Raw genomic sequence first — 17006 nt, forward strand, 5'->3', positions numbered from 1 at the left:
ATAGGAAAAAATTCTTCCTATTTTAAACTTTTTGAACTTTCACAATCAGAACCAACCATTCCCTTTTCTATATGTATTGCATCTATGTTCTCCTTCCTTAGACATGCTAAAGGGTAGGAAATTATATCAATAAAGGTTAAGGTGCAATATTAACAAAAAAATTCTTGGCCCAAAGGGGATAAAAAAAAATGGAATACTAATATAAAAGTTGGCTTTTTGGCCTTGGCTCCTACTTAACACAAACAAATGCCTCAATCATCTTCATGCTCTTTTATGATGCAACAAAAATAAAAATTAAGCAACCACAACTGTCAATTCATCAGTAAAACTCTCAAAACTGTTTAAGGTTCACACACTCACTTGGTTTAAATGGTCTCATTCCTTTTTGTCTTGTCATTATTTGTCCTAATCAATCATCCTGTTAAATTTTCATGTATCATAATTTTAACTACATTTGAATAGGGATTCAATCATATTTTCTTTTCTACCCCGTGTCTAATTCATCTCACTGTTTAATATCTAAACACAAATTCTTTTTTCCACAATTCGAAATTAATATTCTAGTTCTTTTTTATTTGAGAAAAATAAACTAGAAAGCAAACAAATTAAAACTGAAAATTTATTCAAGAAAGATAATTCAAAACCTAAAACTAACAAACTAACAAAAACAACAAATTTATTCAAAACACAAAATAAGCAATTAAAACAAACTAAAAAAATAAACAAATAAAAAAAACAAAATAACCGAAAAATAAAATAAAATAAATAAAAACTAAACAGAAAATAAAATTTAAATAATTGAAAAGAAAAGAGAATTAGAGAGATAGAACCATATTTTTTCTCAATCCTCTCTTCTTAAGAAGTCATCCAGCTTTTTGTTAAAAATTTTATCTATAGTCTTGCTTCATTTGCTGGATCTGCCCCCTTGACTAATAGAACCTGTCCTCAGGTCAAAATACATAACCTGCAAAATGATTAGGAGGCATACAGGATTTTTTTTTTATTATTATTATTATTTACTTTTTTTTATTTATATATATAAAATCAGCAAAGGTAATAAAACAACATAAAACTAAAATGTGGACTGGGTTGCCTCCCAGTAAGCGCTCTTTTAACGTCATATAGCTGGACACCTATGTCTTTATGGGTCATCTAAAAGGATTACCATAGTGAGTGTTTCCTGTTCATTACCCAAGTAAGGCTTTACCCTCTGACCATTTACAACCCAACTTCTGTGTGATTTTGGTTCTTCTAACTCTATTGCTCCATACGGCTTTACCTCTTTCACAACATAAGGACCTGACCATTTAGATTTTAACTTTCCAGGAAAAAGTTTTAATCTAGAGTTGAATAAAAGCACAGATTGCCCAGGGTAAAAATTTCTTTCCACAATCTTCTTGTCATGATATTTCTTTGTGCGTTCCTTATAAAGCTTTGAGGAACTATATGTGTTTAACCTCATCTCTTCAAGTTCATGGATTTGCAGTTTTCTCTTTTCCCCAGCCGCTTTAGCATCTAAATTTAGTGTTTTTAATGCCCAATATGCTTTATGCTCTAATTCCACCGGAAGATGACAGGCTTTCCCATAAATCAGCTGAAATGGGGAAAGGCCAGTAGGAGTTTTAAATGCCGTTCTATACGCCCACAGAGCTTCATCAAGTTTGATTGACCAATCTTTCCTTGATGCAACCACTGTTTTCTCTAATATTTTCTTGATTTCTCTGTTAGAAACTTCTGCTTGCCCATTTGTCTGTGGGTGGTAGGCTGATGCTACTTTATGACTAACCCCATAATGCTCTAACACTTTCTTCAATTGGATATTACAAAAATGAGACCCACCGTCACTTATCAATACTCTTGGAGTGCCAAATCTGCAAAAAAATATTCCTTTTAAGAAATTTGATGACTGTCTTGGAATCTGCATGTTGTGCTGGAATTGCTTCCACCCATCTAGAAACATACTCAACTGCCACTAGTATATATTCATTTGAAAAAGAAGATGGCAAAGGCCTTATAAAATCAATGCCCCAACAATCAAAGACTTCAATTTCTTGAATATTTTGTAATGGCATCTCATGTCTTCTAGAAATGCTTCCTGTCCTTTGACACCTATCACATCTTTGTACTAATGCATGTGTATCTTTAAACAACGAAGGCCAGAAAAAACCTGATTGAAGAATTTTTGCAGCTGTCTTTTCCCCATTAAAATGTCCTCCATATGCTGAATTATGGCATTGCCATATAATTTTATTGGCTTCATCTGAAGAAACACATTTTCTCAGCAAATTATCTGCACCCATTTTAAACAAATGAGGATCATCCCACACATAATGATTGGCATCCTTAAAAAATTTTCTTTTTTGATGCCAGTCCAAATTCTCCGGGATTGTTCCAGTAGCTTTAAAATTGGCCATGTCTGCAAACCATGGCCTCTTTTTGATTATCAGTAGCTTCTCATCTGGAAATTCAGCAAGAACCTCCGGCTCTAATGTGGTTACCTCATCATTTGCTAGTCTTGATAAATGATCTGCTACATTGTTCTCACATCCTTTCTTATCTTTGATCTCCAAATCAAATTCCTGCAACAAAAGTATCCATCGTATAAGTCTTGGCTTAGAATCTGCTTTATTCAATAAATATTTTAGTGCAGCATGATCAGTGAAAACAATGACTTTAGAACCTATCAAATAAGATCGAAATTTCTCAAGTGCATACACTATAGCTAGTAGTTCTTTTTTCTGTTGTGGTGTAATTACTTTGAGTTTCATTCAAAACTTTACTTGCATAGTGTATTACTTGAAAAATTCTTTCTTTCCTTTGTCCTAAAACTGCTCCTATTGCATAATCACTAGCATCACACATTATCTCAAAATTAAGTTTCCAATCAGGAATAGTTATGATAGGTGCAGAAATGAGTTTTTCTTTCAAGATATTAAAAGCAGTTAAACAATTATCATCAAATTTAAAAGGAGTATCCTTATTGAGAAGGTTGCATAGGGGCTTTGAAATCTTGGAGAAATCTTTAATAAATCTTCTGTAAAATCCAGCATGCCCTAGAAAACTGCTGATTCCTTTGATGTTGACTGGTGGAGGTAACTTCTCAATGACTTCAACTGTTGCTTTATCTACCTCCAGCCCTTTATGAGAAATTTTATGGCCTAAGACAATTCCTTCAGTGACCATGAAATGACATTTCTCCCAATTTAGCACAAGATTTGTCTCCACACATCGCTTCAGTACGAGATCAAGATTAGCTAAACAATCATCAAAAGAAGATCCAAACACAGAAAAGTCATCCATAAAAACTTCAATGCATTTCTCAATCATATCTGCGAAAATAGCAAACATACACCTTTGGAAAGTTGCTGGCGCATTACATAAACCAAATGGCATTTTTCGATAAGCAAAAACGCCAAATGGGCAAGTAAATGCTGTCTTCTTTTGATCTTCTGGATTAACCACAATTTGATTATATCCTGAATAACCATCCAAAAAACAATAATATTCTTTACCTGCCAATCTTTCTAACATTTGATCCATAAAAAGTAATGGATAATGATCTTTCCGCGTAGCTTGATTCAGTTTCCTATAATCAATGCACATCCTCCATCCTGTAACAGTTCTTGTAGGAATTAATTCATTTTTTTCGTTATAAATAACTGTCATACCTCCTTTCTTAGGTACCACTTGTACCGAACTAACCCACGCACTGTCTGAAATGGGATAAATCATTCCTGCTTCTAAAAGCTTTTGTACCTCCTTTCTAACAACCTCCTTCATGGAAGGATTTAAGCGCCTTGGTGGTTGAGCCACAGGTTTGAAATCTTGCTCCATGTGAATTTTATGCATGCAATATGCTGGACTTATACCTTTCAAGTCAGCAAATGTCCATCCTATAGCTTCTTTATTTGCCATCAACACTTTTATCAACTTTTGTTGTTCCTCTTTGGATAAATGGTTGCTTATGATAACTGGCTTCTCCCCATTTTCTTCAAGAAAAACATATTTCAAATGAGTTGGCAACTGTTTCAACTCTATTTTCTGAGGGGTGTTGGCTTTGTTCAGTTCTAATTCATCAAAAATCCTTTGTTGAACTTCTTTTGTCTTTCCCAGCTCTAACAAACATTCCTTGACTTCCTTCTCCCCACAGTCCTCACAATTTTCATTATCATTTAAGACTGCTTTCATCAATGAATCATCTATAAATATTTCTCTGTGATTTTCCAAATACAGTTCATCCAATGCATCCATCCTAAAACAATCATTCTGATCAATCGGATGTTTCATTGCTTCAAATACATCAAAGCTAACTTCTTCATCCTGCACTCGAACCTTCAACTTTCCTTCATCCACATCAATCATAATTTTTGCAGTCTTCATAAATGGGCGTCCAAGAATAAGAGGTACTTCAACATCTTCCTCTATGTCCATGATCACAAAATCAACTGGGAAGTAAAATTTGTCTACCTTCACCAAAAGATCCTCTACTATCCCATGTGGATATTTTATTGATACTGTCAGCTAATTGCAGTGTCATCCTTGTAGGCAGAATTTCAACATCCCCAATTTTCTTCAACATAGATAGTGGCATCAGATTTATGCTTGCCCCAAGATCTAGTAATGCTTTGGCCACTGTAAAATTTCCTATTGTGACTGGCAAAGTAAAACTCCCAGGATCTTTAGATTTTTGTGGCAATGATTTTTGAATAATGGCACTACATCCTGCTTCTAGCTCCACAATTCCTTGTTCTTTTAATCTTCTCTTCTTGGTCAACAAATCCTTCATAAATCTGGCATAAGTAGGCATTTGTTCCAAAGCTTCAGTGAACGGAATACTTATCTCTAGTTGTTTTAGAATTTCACAGAATCTGATAAATTGTCCTTCTATATTCTTTCTGGAGGGAGCATGTGGATAAGGCAAATCTACAATTGGAACACTTTTTTTTTCATTCTCTTTTTCCTTTTTTTTCTTTTCTTCCTGTACCCTCTCATTTTTTTCTTTCACTTCTCCCTCTTCACTCTTGTTTTTTTCTTCCTCTTTTTTTTTTCTTCCCTATCAATTTTTCTTTCTTCACTCTCTATGTCTCTTTCCTTACTTTGTAGATTATCACCAATCCCCTTTCCTACAACTACTCCACTTCTTGTAGTGATTGACTTACATTTCTCCCTGAGTTCCCTCAACTCTTGTGTAAGTTGCTTAATTTGTGTCTCAAAATTCTCAACGTTCTTCTGCACAACCAACATGGTGTGTGTAAATTTTTTTGTAGAATCTTCCATTTTGCTCATTCTCTCTTGGGACACATGATCTAATAGTTGGAGTTGTTGAAAAGTTCATTGTTTTCCTTGATCTTCCATGTAAAACGCTTTTTCTTCAAAAGAAATATTATGGTAAGCACATTGCTCACTGGAATGCTCACCTCCACACAGTTCGCACCTTAATTCTTGATTCTGCCTTTGAATAACATGTAATTGTTGAGGCAATTTCGCCATTTGTGTGGTTAACTGCTCAACTTGTTGTGTCAAAATTTGATTTTGAGCCAATAATGTATTTTCAATCCATCCTTTCTTCCGAGTACTTCGTCCATCATACTGGTCTTGAGAATCTGTTGATGCCAATCCATTAATAATCCTCGTTGCTTGTTCAACATCAAGAGTCATCATTGTGCCACCAGCTGCGGCATCTAAGAGCATCTTCATATCAAATTTGAGACCATTAATGAATATGCTCAGTTGAGCAATGTCTTCAAACCCATGATTTGGGCATTTTCTCAATATCATCTTAAATCTTTCCCATGTCTCACAAAAAGACTCCTCTGCTCCTTGTCTGAACATAGAGATTTCAGCCTTAGCTTTAATGTAGCGAGAGATTGGAAAAAATCTTTGCAGAAATTTTTCTTCTACATCCTTCCAGCTCGTCAGGCTCTGATTTGGAAGTGAACTAAGCCAATCCTTAGCTTTTCCTGCCAATGAAAAAGGAAACAAGCGCATACAAACATTATCAACATCATCTGATTCAAAGCCCATTACTCCCACCAATTCATAAAATGTATTCAAATGTGAATATGGATCTTCATGCTCCATTGCTGTGAATTGATGGGCACTGATAAGAGTAAGAAAATTGGGATTTATTTCCAAGGCCTTAGCGGTAGCAGGTATTGCGATACTAGAATAATGTCGTGGTCCTTGGTATATGATATAATCTCCAAGTGTCTTCTTGGCTTGTTCTTCTGCCATGTTGCTTGCTAAAATATTAGTGAGAAAGAAGAAAAAAAAATAGAGTATATTTTAATTTTAATTTTTTTTATTTATTTTTAAAAAAAAATAAAAAGAAATTTAAATTGCTAACTAAAATAAAATAACTTCCTAAACTATAAATTAAAACATAAAATAAAACAAAACAAAACACTAAAATGACACTAAGAAAATAAAACAAAGATATTCAGAAAAAAATAAAAATAAAAATAAAAAATATAACAAAAATAGAAATAAAAATATATAAATAAAATAAAAACTAAAACAGAATAGAATAGAAGAAAACAATGAAGACGAAAAATAACTAAAATCAAGAAATAAAAACAGAATAAACTAAATACTAGAAATAAAAAAAAAATAGAATAAAACAGTTAAAACAAAACGTAAACAACTAACTAACTTATTTTAAAGATACTACGTAAACTAACGTAAAAATAAAAGCTAAAACTAGTAATAGATAAATAATTAAAACAAATAAATAAAAACTACCTAAACCTAAATAAAACTACGTAACTAAACCTAAAAAGAACTAAAATAAAATAAAATCAAAACAAAAATCAAACTAAATCTGAAAATAAATAGAAATAACTAAAATCAAAATAAGAATTAAAATAATAACAGCAAATCAGCAAAATAAAATCAAATCAAATAAAATAAAAAAGAATCTGTAAAAAAAAAAAATTAAAACAAATCAAAACAATTAAAATATTCACAATATTTAGGAAATTATACTCAACAAATCAAATCTGTTCCCCGACAACGGCGCCAAAAACTTGATGACTTTTTACGGCAAGTGCACCACTTTGTCAGAAGTAATAATTGTCCCTAAGGACGGATATCGATCCCACAAGGAACAGTGAATTATCAAGTACAATAATCGCTAAATATAGAACAAAACAATTAAAAGTGTATTGAAAGTGGTTGTGTTGGCAATGATCAATAAGAAAACAGACAAAGAATTAGTTGTTTCAATTGGAAAAATAGGGATTAGGTTTCATCTCTCTCACTCTCATGTATTTTGATTAGCATGTCAATATTAAGTTCTTTGATTGAAATTGATGCCCGTATAAAAATCATCTATATCGATTCCTCGCATATAAAATCCTTAAGAATGTCCCCTAACTATCGATCCCTCGCATAATTATAAGAACAACTTAGAACGAAGCTCAGACGTTTAATAGCAATTAACATTTCAAGTCTATTCCTAGCACTCAAATATGTTAAGTATTGTTGTTTAGGTCCGAACCCTAAAAATACCTCCCGGTCAGATTTAAGATTCTCAATTTGTCACGGAAAATTAAAAGTAAAACAAAAATACCAATAATCAATCAAGAACTGAATATTAATATATAAAATATCACCTCAATACATAAGAGTTTGAGCAGATTACTCCCAATCCCAAAGGGTAGAATTAGCCACGCATACTTCTATCACCTTCCATTCTCCCAATTGGGTTACAATTCACTCTATGGTGTTTTCCTTTCAATCTGGCACCTTAAGGTTGAGCCTCTAGCCCTCTATTTATCCTAGTTTTCTAGGGTTAGGCTAACGGGCTAAATGATAAAACATAAAAAAGGCCCAATCTTCATTTGTATCTTTTTCCATTCTGGGACCTTCTATCTTTATCTTTTTAGCTCAAATCATTCATCTTTAATCCAAATCTCCAATCTTCCTTAGAAATCTGCAATTAACACCAAATTTGGGAATAAAATACTCTTATTCAAATAAAGATCATAAAAAATGTAAAAAGATATAAATTCATAAATTAGGGATTATTTTTTATGTAAATTAGCAATAAATCCTCATAAGTGTCTATATTTTAATATGAAATATTAGTGAAATTAGACACTTATCAACAACCTAAGGTAACTGCTATATCTAAATCAAAAGATCTAACATCATTGAGTATGGCTTCCTTGTTTAGCAAGCTTAGGGAACATGAGTTGGAGATGAATAGACTCAATGTTCAAGAAAGTGAAGACAAGCATGTAAGGAGTATTGCCTTAAAATTTGTCAAGCACAAAAGCAAGCAAGAATCCAGTGATGAAAGTGATTAAGAGAACCTTAGTTTGCTATCTAGGAAGTTTATCAAATTCTTGAAAAGGAACCGCAACAAAGACACCAACAAAGAAAGGTATGGAAACAAAAAATCCAATGATTTTAATTCCAATAACTATACTTGTTTTGGTTGTGGTGAGCAAGGGCACATAAAGGCAGATTGCCCAAATAAAGAAAGCAAGGAGAAGAAGTCAAGCTACAAAGAAAAGAAGGGAAAGTAAAAAATGGCCTACATAGCTTGGGATGAGAATGAAGTCTCCTCATCAAGCTCATCATCAAGTAAAGAAGAAAAGGCAAACATATGCTTGATTGCAGAAGCAAATGATGAGTCATGCAGCTCAAGTGATGCAAGTTCATGTGCTTCTCTAAATGTTGAGAATTATAGTGATTGCTTGAAGCTTTTCAAGAAACACATGATGAAGCTAATAGATTGGTTCTTTCAAACAACCGTTTAAAAAATCTTAACAGCTGGCTTGAAAAGAGAGTTAAGGCACTTGAAGAAGAGCTGGAAAATCAAAAAGTGATTTTGAAAATCTGGAAACTCATTGCAAAAACTCTTCTTGCAAGTGTGACACTCTCATTTGTGAAAATTGTGAAATCTTGAAAAGAAAGTGCATTATCTTGTTAGAACTATGGATAAGCTTTCAAAAGGAAAATCCAACTTTGAGAATGTCTTGACATCTCAAAACTGTGTTTTTGGAAGAGCTGGATTAGGTTTTAATCCACAAAACAAGCAAGATAAGTTTTCAAAGATTTTTTCAAAACAGCCAGTAAAACAACGGATTGTTAAGTCGAAACAACCGGTTGTTACATGCTTTTATTGCATGAAGAAAGGCCATTTTGTTAGATTCTTCAAAATAAGGAAATATTCTATTCCCAGAGGCTTTATGAAGTGGATTCCCAAAGGATGTGAAGTTTCAAACAACAAAAATAAGTCAAGTGGACCCACATTTGTAAGGGGACCAAACCTTGTTTCTTGAATTCATGTTTATGCAGGGAATCTAGAAGAACATGAGGCACTAAGTCATCTGATCAGGTTCTTGGAAGGAAATGATTAACATTGAAGCTGAATCAATGTTATGTATCAATCCAAGGTTCTCAAATAGTCAAAAGAGGTTTCTTGATCACAAACCAATGACTCATTGAAGGAACTTCATAAAGGATAAGACCTTCCTTATCTCTATCCTTAATTCTTTTTAAAATTCATATTCATGCTTAATACCTCTTGTTAAATTCTCAATTTCATCTACATTGAATCCTATATGCTAATTCTTAATAATTCAAAATTTGTTTTGCTGCTACAGAAAAACAACCGATTGTTTCCTCGAAACAACCGATTGTTTCCTCTCTGACAGCACTGTGAAAAAAAATGGATTTAATTATTTTTTTGAATTCTGTTTGTTGCAGATCTCAATTATGAAAGAATCCTTAGTCAATAAAGCAGTGTTGAAAGTTGATCACGTTCTGAAGGAAGTTACAACATGTCATAAAGGAATATATTCCAAAATCTTGAAAATTTAAGAGCCTTTATGACTAGTCAAAGATCACATGTGATGACCATGTGATTTTCTGCTTTTTCTGACGTTTTCTGTGTAGGTCTTGGTCAAGTCTTTTCTCTTTGAAGACTGAAACCCACTCACATCAATTGAATGCAGTTTGGTTCTGTTTCTCTTTAAAATCTGATGCAACTGTTCTCTCTCACAAGAACAATCAATTGAGTCATCTCTTGCTCTCCTTGTGTGAGTCTTCTTTGCCTCTTTTTCTGATATCATGGAATTAACTCCTCCTAAATCAAAAAGGGTCAAAACCAGAGCTGTGAGGTCTGTAGGGAGACTAGAAGGCTGGTTTTTTGGAGACAATGAACTCATTCAAAGGTATCGCTTTGAAACTAGCACAAAGGTGATCAACAACCCCAAAGTTGTTTCCTTTGATTGGCTGAAAAGCCAAAAGCTAGACAATGTGAGGAAGCTACTCAAGGACCAGCTGCTGAGAAGGTTCTTAGAGATGAAGGCAAACATATACCCTGATTTGATTCGGGTATTCTACACCAATCTCAAGTTTGAGGGAAACAATCTTGTTTCTCATGTGAAGGGAGTTGACACGGAGATCACTCATGATGTGTGGACTGTTGTAGCTGGCCTGAAATATGTTGGTTTAAGAATCAACAAGGGAAATCTTGGTGTAGGGGAGGATTTTAACCAAGTCCAATACTACAAGAGTTGCTTGAAGAATCAAAATGCCCAAGTGAGAACTTGTATGGTTGGAGGCTTAAAGCTAGATGAAAGGGTGCTTGCTCTTATTGTAACTTGGATTCTTACTCCAAGGGGGAGCAACCATTTTGTCTTAACAGAAGAAGACCTTGTATACATTGTACCGTCCCGTATCCGGGCATTGACAAAGCCAAGGTCAAAGTCAACGTCGGGGGTCAAAGTCAACATAAGGCGTCGCCTAGGTGAGGAAACGCCAAGTGCAAGCATCGCCGAGGCGGGGCGTCGCCAAGAGGAAGCGTCGCCAAGGTAAGGCGTCGCCTAGGTGAAGGCATCACTGAGTTAAGGCGTCGCCCAACTAGGGCGTTGCCAAGGTCAAATGTCACAAAGGCAAGGCAATCACAGTGTTGCTCCCCGATACCCATGGGTAGGAAAGACCATGGAGGGAGCGACATCGTGGGAAGGCCTCAAACCCCGATAACCCGAGGATAGAAATAAAGAGAAGAGAAAGGTGGCTTCAAGGCCATAGTAATAGTGCCAGTGGAGAGCAATCTGACTCGTGAAGTGCCCATGTCGCCCCACAGAAGCCCTTGGGATAGATACGACTCACGAGAGGGTCACGCCCAGGGGTAGCCAGGTGCAGGGTACGAGAGGAAGATAAATACGCTCTCAAAGTGAGTGACTTGAGGTTTGGGGGCATGAGTTGGCACCCAAAAAGTCACCCCTTGCGCAGTTGCACTCCCAGGTAGGAGGACTCACATGAGGAAATACCCCCAAGTGGGGTCACAGTGTTGTGAGGCCCTCCACGTGTAATAGCAGCCAAGTCAGAATAGAAACATCAGTTTGTCAGGTACAAGGTAATTAAAGTTATTTAATACAGTTTCCGTTTCGAGCGTTTAAGGTACTATAAATGCTCCCAAGCGGTTTAAACGTCTTAAATGCGCTGAACGTTTCATAATTAAATGCATTTTAAGACGCTTTGAATGCTGGAGTAGCTTAAATAGCGCCTTGAATGTTGGAAAGGGGGTTCGAACTTTTGGCAAATTTTCCAGAGACACTCTAGTTGCTTGCTCGAGCCTTGAGGTTACGCACAAGGGACTAGGGAAAGATTCTTTGCCAGAACGAGAAATACAGACGAGAGAGAGAGTTTCTTTTGACCACCTTTAGAGTGCCATTCATGGTGCTCCGATACGGAGGTGCAGAGTTTTTGGTATTTTTTGCTAGCTGACTTGAGCGTCGGAGTGCAAACGGCCGCTAGGGCGCCCTTTTGTCCTTCTTTGCAGGAATCCACAGGTAACCAGTGGGAAGGAGTCCCTAGCTGACGGGTGAGGCTGCGCACAAAGACGTCCCAGGTCAACCGGCCGAAACATTTGGCGCCCACCGTGGGGCCGATTTAAAACTTCAGTCCCATCACAAGCAACGAAGATCTATCAGAGTCACCATAACGTTGGCAGAATTTGGAGGAAACAGTGAAGAATGAGGGCTACCACTAGACAAGGTACCGCACGCGCTGCGAGTGAGGAAATGTCCATGCAGCAGGTCATGAAGATAATGCGGGGGCTGCAGGATGATATGGCGTAGTCGAAGATGGAACAAGAACGCATGCAGGCGGATCTCGAACCCTCACATGTGAGGAACGAAGAGCTGCGTCGTGTAAATGAGGATTTGCGCCGGGGTCTGAGGAACAACCAGGGGCAACGCGAACAAGATGAGATGGAGCATCTCACCCCACCAAGGGAGTTTTCCACTCCCTTCTCGCAGGAGATCCTAGATGCAGTGATCCCCAACACCTTCGTAGGGCCCAAGGCGATTTTCACCGGGATGGAGGATCCTGAGGCGCTTCTCACGGCGTTCCACACGCAAATGGTGTTGGTAGGCGGCTCCGACGCCGCAAGATGCAAGCTCTTCATGAGCACCTTGACAGGAATGGCGATGGATTGGTTTATCAGCCTTCCTAACGGCCATATCACCTCCTTTCAGCAGTTGTCACAGCTGTTCAGAGAGCAATACCTGGCGAACAGGGCCCCGCCGCCCGTTTCCTACGACTTGTTTGATGTAAAACAGTATTAAGGGGAGACCTTGAAGGAGTACATCAACCGTTTTGGGGCCCAAGTGGTAAAAGTTGGTACGTCGGAGGAGCCTATGATTGTGTATGCCTTCAGGAAAGGCGTGTGTCCCGGCCCTTTTTGCGAATCTATTATTCGCAATCGCCCAAGGACCTTTGCTGAGATACGGCGCCGGGCGGTGGAACACATAGCCTCCGAAGGAGAGGTGTGCGAGAAGCGCACCACCGTCGTACCCTCACGCCCAACGGCGCAGACGCGGGTTCAGCCCATCAGGATCAACGAGACCACGACGCGGAGGAAAAAGCCAGAGGGGAGACGCCCCTATGAAGCCAGAAAGCCCCAGCCCCGGGGTCCAGCAGGAGGCGATCGCTCGGCCAGAGAGAGGGCAAGGCCGACGAGATACAACTTCTTGGTGGAGTTGAAGGACCTGATCGCCGTGCCTAATATAGCTGAAAGGTTGAGGCGACCGGCGAAGACTGATAAGGTGCTAGGGTCTCGGAAAGACTCTTGGTGCGAGTTCCACGAGGCTTTCGGTCATCACATTGATAACTGCCTGTCGCTGGGTTACCAGCTAGATGAGCTGGTGAGAAGCGGGTTTCTGAAGGATTATGTCGCAGAACCCGCCACGACCGCCGCCCTGCCGGCGCCAGCGGAAGAACAAGCGCACGAGATGCCTGTTCTCGGCGAGGTTTACACCATTGCTGGAGGTTTTTCCGGCGGAGGACCCACCGCCTCCCAGTGAAAGAAATACGAGAGGGGGGTCAACTCAATTGAGGAAAGGATCTCAGGTGATCCGTGGGAGTCGGACCTCGTGTTCACGAGGGGGGATCTCCGGGACGTGGTGCCGCACGACAACGACCCCGTGGTCATTTCAGTTGTCACGGCGGGCCGAAAGGTGCACAGGGTTCTTGTCGACTAAGGAAGCTCTCCAGATGTCATGTTTTGGTCGACATTCAACAAGTTGCGGTTGTCTCCCGACCTTTTGAGGCCCTACACAGGGTGCTTGTATGGTTTCGCAGATAACCAGGTGGAAGTCCGAGGCTACTTGGAGTTGAGGACTATGTTCACAGATGGAGAGGCCTCGCGTACCGAAAGCATCCGGTACTTGGTCGTAAACGCCAACTCCGCCTACAACATCTTGTTGGGCAGACCGGCGTTGAATAGGCTGAATGCAGTAGCCTCCATGCGCCATATGAAGATGAAGCTGCCAGACCTCAGCGGCAGGGTAATCGTCATCAAGTCGGATCAGGAAGAGGCGCGGAAATGTTATGAGAATAGCCTGAAAATGAAGAGAGGCGTGTTCATGGTGTTTGAGCGTCCGCCAAGTGCAGACACGACAATGATTGAGGCGACGCCCGCTGGGTCAACACCTGGCGAGGCCACACCCGTGAGGGCGGCGCCCGAGGCAGATGCGCACATGGAGGAGGAGTTTGACGACACATCGCCCGTAGAAGAGGCGGCGCCCGCTAAGGAAAATAGCGGCAATCAGCAGGCGGCTAACGTGGTGGAGAGGGAGATTGGTGGCAAAACGTTTAAGCTGGGACGTTTTCTGAGCCAAGAAGAACAAGATGAGGTGACAGGGGTGATTTCACGTCATCTAGACGCTTTCGCATGGTCCGCCTCGGATATGCCCCACATTGACCCTGATTTCCTATGCCATCATCTTAGCATGGACGCCACGGTCCGCCCCGTGCGTCAAAGAAGGAGAAAGTTTAATGAAGAGAGGCAGCTTGTGGTAAAGGAAGAGACGCAGAAGCTGTTGAGTGCGAGTAACATCAGGGAGATTCAATACCCTGAATGATTGGCCAACGTCGTCCTGGTTAAGAAGGCGAATGGGAAGTGGAGGATGTGTGTGGACTTCACTGACTTGAATAAGGCGTGTCCGAAGGACTCGTACCCACTGCCCAGCATCGACGTGCTGGTGGACAGTGCCTCCGGTTGCAAGATACTTAGCTTCTGGGATGCATTCTCGGGATACAACCAGATCAAAATGCACCCGAGAGACGAGAGTAAAACTGCATTCATGACGGAGACCAGCAGCTACTGTTACAAGGTGATGCCTTTTGGGCTAAAAAACGCAAGCGCCACATACCAAAGGCTGATGGACAAGGTCCTAGCACCCATGTTAGGAAGGAATGTGTATGCCTACGTGGATGATATGGTAGTGGGGTCGAAGGATAGGATGCAGCACGTGGCAGACATAGAGGAGTTGTTTGTCACCATCTCCAAGAACCGCCTCAAGTTAAACCCCGAGAAATGTGTCTTCGGGGTGGAGGCCGGTAAGTTCCTAGGTTTCATGCTCATGGAGAGGGGAATAGAGGCGAACCCCGATAAATGCGCAGCAATCATCGCCATGCGAAGCCTGACGTCAGTAAAGGAAGTGCAGCAGCTGACGGGGCGTATGGCGGTGTTCTCAAGGTTTGTTTCTGCCAGAGGAGAGAAGGGGCACCCATATTTCCAGTGCCTCAAGAGAAATAGTCGTTTTGCATGGACTGATGAATGCGAAGCGGCTTTCCTCAAGTTGAAAGAATACCTGGCGACGCCACCGGTCCTCTGCAAACCAGTAGCAGGCGTGCCCCTCCGGCTCTACTTCGCAGTAACAGAGCGAGTATCAGCTCTGTGCTGGTTCAGGAGCAGGACCAGCTCCAAAAGCCCATCTATTTTGTGAGCAAAGCATTACAGGGCGCAGAGATGAGATACCAGTCGCTAGAGAAGGCAGCGCTGGCCGTGATATTTTCGGCTAGGAGGCTCTGCCATTACTTCCACAGCTTTACAGTGGTGGTGATGACGAACCTCCCTATACAGAAGGTGTTGCAGAAGCCTGATGTAGCGGGAAGAATGGTGCGCTGGGCGGTAGAGTTGTCGGAGTTTGACATCCAGTATGAGCCCAGAGGATCCATCAAAGGGCAGGTGTACGTAGATTTTGTGGCAGAACTCTCGCCAGGAGGTGAACAAGAGGTGGAGGCAGGCTCACAGTGGTTGCTCTCCGTTGATGGCTCCTCCAACCAGCAAGGAAGTGGTGCGGGGATAGTCTTGGAGGGACCCAATGGTGTGCTGATTGAGCAGGCTCTGCGTTTCGCCTTTAAGGCAAGTAATAATCAGGCTGAATACGAAGCCCTGATTGCAGGGATGCTCCTGGCTAAAGAGATGGGCGTGCAGAACCTCTTGGTGAAAAGCGATTCCCAGTTGATTACTGACAGGTATCGGGTTTAGGGTTTAGCGCTCTTGAGCTAGTACATGTCCCAAGGGAGCAGAATGCCAGAGCTGACCTGCTTGCCAAGCTGGCCAGCTCAGGCAATGAGGGGCAGGCAGAGGACAGTAATCCAAGAAAGGTACTAAGCTCCGCGTAAATTCGTGGAAGACAACAGGGTGGACGTCCTCCATATTTGTACAGCGAGAGGGAGGCCAAAGAGTCATCGTTCTCTGACTCAAGATACGTTGAAGACGCCCCGTATCAGCACATACGCGGACACGCCCGAAGAAGGAAGGCATGCGCAGATATGTGCCTTAGCCGAAGGAGACACCTGGATGACGCCATACAGACGGTACCTGGCGGATGGGGCTCTCCCAGCGGAGCCTGAAGAGGGTAAGAAGGTTAAGAGGAATGCCGCAAGATACACTCTGGTGGACGGGGTATTATTCAGGTACGGGTTCACCCACCCTATCTTAACGTGCGTCAACGGCGACGAGTGTACCAGAATAATGGCAGAGCTCCACGAAGGCATTTGTGGGAGTCACGTAGGGGGAAGGTCCTTAGCCTCTAAGGTGGTACGCACAGGTTTCTATTGGCCAACAGCAAAGGAGGATTGCCTGCGGCACGCCCAGCGTTGCAAGCAATGTCAAAAACACACTGACTGGCACAAGGCGCCGCCAAAAGAGCTGCGATCCATATACAGCCCGTGGTCTTTCCATACGTGGGGAATCGACATCCTAGGTCCATTCCCATTGGCGATAAGACAGATGAAGTATTTGATTGTTGCCATTGAATACTTCACCAAGTGGATAGAGGCGGAGCCCGTGGCCCAGATTACTGCGCACAAGGTGCAACACTTTGTTTGGAAGAACATCGTGTGCCGCTTTGGCATGCCTAGGCGGCTAATATCCGACAATGGAACCCAGTTCGCCAGCCAGCAGTTGAGAAACCTGTGTGCAGAGGTAGGCATCAAGCAAGTGTTCGCATCAGTCGAAAACCCCCAAATTAACGGGCAGGTAGAATAAGCGAATAGAGTTTTGCTGAGAGGGCTAAAGAAAAGGCTAGAAAAGGCCAAAGGAGCGTGGGCGGAGGAAGTGCCAAGGATCGTATGGGCATACCACACCACGCCCCAATCTTCCACCATGGAGACACCTTTCAGCTTAGTGTATGGGTCGGATGCGATGATCCCGGTCGAGGTACACGAAAGCTCGCCACGCTTCCAAAATTTCG

The 17006-nt window shown here is 40.9% G+C and overlaps 2 pseudogenes; one reads left to right on the forward strand and one right to left on the reverse strand.

Annotated features, from left to right (window-relative positions):
• Nucleotides 1-1141: 1141 nt before the first annotated feature.
• Nucleotides 1142-5277, reverse strand: LOC150027970 (uncharacterized; annotated as a pseudogene).
• A 469-nt stretch (nucleotides 5278-5746) lies between these two features.
• Nucleotides 5747-5852, forward strand: LOC137838949 (small nucleolar RNA R71; annotated as a pseudogene).
• Nucleotides 5853-17006: the final 11154 nt, after the last annotated feature.

The sequence above is a fragment of the Phaseolus vulgaris genome, chromosome 4 (genome assembly GCF_051622355.1).
Source record: "Phaseolus vulgaris cultivar YP4 chromosome 4, ASM5162235v1, whole genome shotgun sequence".
Taxonomy (NCBI): Eukaryota; Viridiplantae; Streptophyta; class Magnoliopsida; order Fabales; family Fabaceae; genus Phaseolus; species Phaseolus vulgaris.